The sequence below is a fragment of the Schistocerca cancellata genome, chromosome 9, assembly GCF_023864275.1.
Source record: "Schistocerca cancellata isolate TAMUIC-IGC-003103 chromosome 9, iqSchCanc2.1, whole genome shotgun sequence".
NCBI lineage: Eukaryota > Metazoa > Arthropoda > Insecta > Orthoptera > Acrididae > Schistocerca > Schistocerca cancellata.
The window spans coordinates 428,731,519-428,736,909 of record NC_064634.1 but is presented as its reverse complement, the minus strand read 5'-3'; the positions used below and the strand labels follow the sequence as shown (position 1 = coordinate 428,736,909).

Genomic DNA, 5,391 nt, shown 5'->3' with positions numbered 1-5,391 from the left:
TGTCTCATTTCCTAATCGAATTCCCTCAGCATCACCCGACATAATTCGACTACATTCCATTATCCTCGTTTTGCTTTTGTTGATGTTCATCTTATACCCTCCTTTCAAGACACTGTCCATTCCGTTCAACTGCTCTTCCAAGTCCTTTGCTGTCTCCGACAGAATTACTATGTCATCAGCGAACCTCAAAGATTTATTTCCTCTCCATGGATTTTAATACCTACTCCAAATTTTTCTTTTGTTTCCTTTACTGCTTGCTCAATATACAGATTGAATAGCATCGGGGAGAGGCTACTACCCTGTCTCACTCCCTTCCCAACCACTGCTTCCCTTTCATGCCCCTCGACTCTTATAACTGCTATCTCGTTTCTGAACAAATTGTAAATAGCCTTTCGCTCCCTGTATTTTACCCCTGCCACCTTCAGTATTTGAAAGAGAGTATTCCAGCGAACATTGTCAAAAGCTTTCTCTAATTCTACAAATGCTAGAAACGTAGGTTTGCCTTTCCTTAATCTAGCTTCTGAGATAAGTCGTAGGGTCAGTATTGCCTTACGTGTTCCAACATTTCTACGGAATCCAAACTGATCTCCCCCGAGGTCGGATTCGACCAGTTTTTCCATTTGTCCATTCTGTCAACACCTGCTTTCTTTGGGATTGAAATTTTTCCAGCATAAATCGGTTGCGCATTACCGCATTACCGTGTGTACCAAGTTTCGCTGCCATACGATAATTACAGCCCACGCTGGACCATTATGAGCAGTCGCGTGTTAATTGTTATAACCACCTGGTACATAGGACTGCAGAACAAAAAACATCTTGTAGTTGAAGCACAGATGAATTTGTATGATTTATTTAGGAAGCAGAATGACATGGTAGTTCTTTCGGACATTCCGCCTCCTCTTCGATGCAGTGGTAGCAGGCCATCTCGCGCCAGCACGCCAACACCAGTGCCATCCCCACCACGCGGAGACCTGCAGTCAGACGAACCTGTTTCCTAATACTGAAAGGTCTCTGTTGGATTCCTTTCATGTTAATTTCTTAAAACTGTTGTCATTTACGGCGTACATTCCAATTCAAAATTTACAGTGGTGTTCTGACTCTATCTGGGAGGAGACTGAGCAGTGGAACGCGCTACTTTTACACATAATCAAGAACGATGTGTCACACTACTACACTTTAAAACACAGTTTAAATGTAATTCATGCAATACAGTCTCATACGGAACCTACATACGCGTTCTTTTATATACTGTATATGATAAGATACTGTCATCCGCCTTCAATTCCGTGTGAAAGGATGAATGAGCAAATTTATTTCTAATTCCATGCTTGATGGTAGCAGACAAGCCTGTCTGCTAGAGAACAGTAGGACCAACGTCGGAACAGGTAGCTACGCTTTCTAAAAGCAAATAGGTTTCTATTCTTAGCATGGTCCTGTCCGTCACTTGTCATGTTGGTATAGGAAGCTCCCTCTCTGGTCACTTCCGTTTGTATTTGGGAGGCACCCCTCAGGAGGGACCCAAGGCAGTCGGTCCGCGGCGAGCGTCTTAAGTGGTAAGATCTGCGGCTAAGCGCGTGTCTGCTAAGTCTGTAGCACAATGGATTTCTTAAGTTCATCCTAACTGAAAATTTAATCACCTTTATTTCAGGTTTAGATCTAAAATATCTAATGTTATCTTAAATTGCAACGCAGTGTAATTTGAGTGTGAAGTTCAGAATATCTTCCAGTAGTTGCTTTGTCACTACTTTGTGAGTAAAGTGGAACCACGTGTTGAGGATCCTTAACTCTAACTAAGATCATCAATCTTAAATGCGAATGTGGTGAGATTATAACGTCTCGTCTTGACAATATTTTTCAATATAGCAACTTTTCTTTATGTTCAACCCATGTGGGGTGTACTTTGTGAGACCAGTACCACGTGCTTATACAATTGTTTGACCCATCAGGTTAATAGTAAGACGATAGTAACCAGTTCGAGGTTTTACTTTTGTAAATTGCGTTTCGATGTAATTTTTTTTTAATTATCAAAATTATTGTGAAGTTACACTCTTTGTGTAAACCAAGTTGACCACGTAAAGCATGTGGCGTAATCGTCATAGTAGCCCTCAGCTATTCTTTTCTGGAAGATTTCACAGAGAGTTGGTATGAATTTAGTATACCAGTTTGTGGTAATTTCATGACGGACAGGATTGCGCTATGAATGTAACTTCTTTGGGTGAAAATTGAATCCGTTGGTTGTGGTTAATTTCCTCTTGCATATGTTTCAACGTTCTTTGTGTGTTATTTTATGAGTGCAGTGTTGTATGCAGTCTCCCAATCTTGGCTCCATATTTGATGTGTTCCGTAAGATTACAAACTCACATTTTCACAATCCTACATAAGGCACCAGTTTAGTTATGAATCAAGTTCAATATTCTAAAATTTTAACTGAACAATGATCAATGTTAAAATAAATGTCCAAACATAAACTGATTTATTTCTTTTTATTTAAATTCTCTTTTTTTATACATACAGGGTGTCCCAGCTATCTTGTCCACCCAAAATATCTCTGGAACAATAACAGCTATTGGAAAACGACTTTCACCGGTATCAATGTAGGGCTGGGGCCCATGAATGTACATATTTGGAAACATTCTAAAACGAAAGCATATGTGTTTTTTAACACAAACTTATGTTTTTTTAAATGGACCTCCTATATTTCTTCTTCAGCAACCCATATCACGACAAAGCACATACACAATGGCGATGATTGCATCGCAATATTCCCATTACTTCCCGAGATATTAAGACGCGAAGTTGATGCTTGAAACACCCGACATGCGCTGCTAGCGCACGTCCTGAGGCTCAGGCGTGAACCCCATGCTGCCCGTAATCGCGATGTGATTGACATGCGTAATCACACTTCCAAACTTATCAAGAGGTCCGAAACGAATAAAACGGTCTGCTGCCATCCTGCATTAACGTCGTACATTCCAGCAGGTATTTATCCCATAGGCTAGGTTCAAATGCTTCAAATGGCTCTGAGCACTATGGGACTTAACTTCTATGGTCATCAGTTCCCTAGAGTTTAGAACTACTTAAACCTAACTAACTTAAGGACATCACACACATCCATGCCCGAGGCAGGATTCGAACCTGCGACCGTAGCAGTCCCGCGGTTCCGGACTGCGCGCCTAGAACCACTAGACCACCGCCGCCGGCCATAGGCTAGGGGTGATGCGGTTCTGTAACATGACAGGCACAATGGGTCATATAACGCATTAGATAAACCTTATTTAGGGTGTGCAGGATAAATAAGACAACCTGACGGGTGTACACCGATCGGTACTGGTTCATATTGTGTACGTAGATACGTAAAACGTGCAAGAGGTAATTCATTATGTGCTTATGAGAGTTGATGGCAGCAGACCGTATTATTCGTTTCGGACCTCTTGATGAGTATGAAGGTGTGATTACACATGTCAATCAAATTGCGATTACGGGCAGCATGGGGTTCACGCCTGAGCCTCAGCACGTGCGCTAACAGAGCATGTCGGGTGTTTCAAGCGTCAACTTCGCGTCTCAATATCTCGGGATGTAATGGGAATATTGCGATGCAATCAACGCCATTGTGTATGTGCTTTGTCATGCTATGGATTGCTGAAGAAAAAATACAGGAGGTCCATTTAAAAAAACATAAGTTTGTGTTAAAAAACACATATGCTTTCGTTTTAGAATGTTTCCAAATATGTACATTCATGGGCCCCAGCCCTACATTGATACCGGTGAAAGTCGTTTTCCAATAGCTGTTATTGTTCCAGAGATATTTTGGGTGGACAAGATAGCTGGGACACCCTGTATATCACCGGTTGTCGTAAGATGACTATTAAAAGACTATAATTAATGTTAGTCTGGTTGGTAATTTGGTAAGCTAGACTGGATACCTGGTGAAACAGTTGCTCAGTAATGCAAGGTTAACTTCCCCAGATAGCTCACTCCTTTTAAGCCGCTTTTATTGTCTTGAATATCAGCACCGCTTTCAGAAGAACTTAATGCATCAACTTTACAATACTCCCTACTGAAAACGCGCTTTTCCGGACATCCGCTGCTACTTCTCTGAAAGGCGACTACCGTACAGGTACCAGAGGAGTGGCCTCCTCCATAAAGATGAGTATGGATTCCGAAAGCAGCGATCATTCGGAACCCCACTTGCGACGTTGATACATTAAAGCAATGGATTACGGCAGTTAATATGTCTAGCATCTAGATACAGAAAAGCACGCTGAAATAAATATTGATGAAGATTTAAAGATACTAAATGCAGCCCAAAAACGGCCGATGATGGATATTTTAGAAAATTTGGAGATCTTCATACATCATAAACTGGAACCAACAGCTCTACTGAATGAGCAAGTGAATTTTCCAGAATAAGATTTTCACTCTGCAGCGGAGTGTGCGCTGATATGAAACTTCCTGGCAGATTAAAACTGTATGCCGGACCGAGACTCGAACTCGGGACCTTTGCCTTTTGCGGGCAAGTGCTCTACCAACTGAGCTACCCAAGCACCATTTTCCCGCGAAAGGCAAAGGTCCCGAGTTCGAATCTCGGCACGGCACACAGTTTTAATCTGTCAGGAAGTTTCATATCAGCGCACACTCCGCTGCAGAGTGAAAATCTCATTCTGAAAGGCTGTGGCTAAGCCATGTCTCCGCAATATTTTAATACCTACTCCGAATTTTTCTTTTGTTTCCTTTACTGCTTGCTCAATATACAGATTGAATAGCATCGGGGAGAGGCTACAACCCTGTCTCACTCCCTTCCCAACCACTGCTTCCCTTTCGTGTCCCTCGGCTCTTATAACTGCCTTTCGCTCACTGTATTTTACCCCTACCACCTTCAGAATTTGGAAGAGAGTATTCCAGTCAACATTGTCAAAAGCTTTCTCTAATTCGAGAAATGCTAGAAGCGTAGGTTTGCCTTTCCTTAATCTTTCTTCTAAGATAATTCGTAGGGTCAGTATTGCCTCACGTGTTCCAACATTTCTACGGAATCCAAACTGATCTTCCCCGAGGTCGGCTTCTACCAGTTTTTCCATTCGTCCATTCTGTCAACACCTGCTTTCTTTGGGAGTGGAATTTATCCAGCGTAAATCAGTTGCGCATTACCGTATTGTCGTATGTGCCAAGTTTCGCTGCCATACGATAATTACAGCCCAAACTAGACCACTATGAGCAGTCGCACGTTAATTGTTATAACCACCTGGTACATAGGACTGCAGAACAAAAAACATCTTGTAGTTAAAGCTCAGATGTATTTGTATGATTTATTTAGGAAGCAGAATGACATGGTAGTTCTTCCGGACATTCCGCATCCTCTCCGATGCAGTGGCAGCTGAACATCTCGCGCCAGCA

General features: G+C 42.1%; 1 non-coding gene across 1 annotated transcript; it reads right to left on the bottom strand.

Moving 5' to 3' along the window:
• Positions 1-4,470: 4,470 nt before the first annotated feature.
• On the bottom strand, positions 4,471-4,545 carry Trnal-caa (transfer RNA leucine (anticodon CAA)). Its single transcript has one exon. It is a non-coding gene; the product is annotated as a tRNA-Leu (tRNA).
• Between the last annotated feature and the right edge of the window lie 846 nt (positions 4,546-5,391).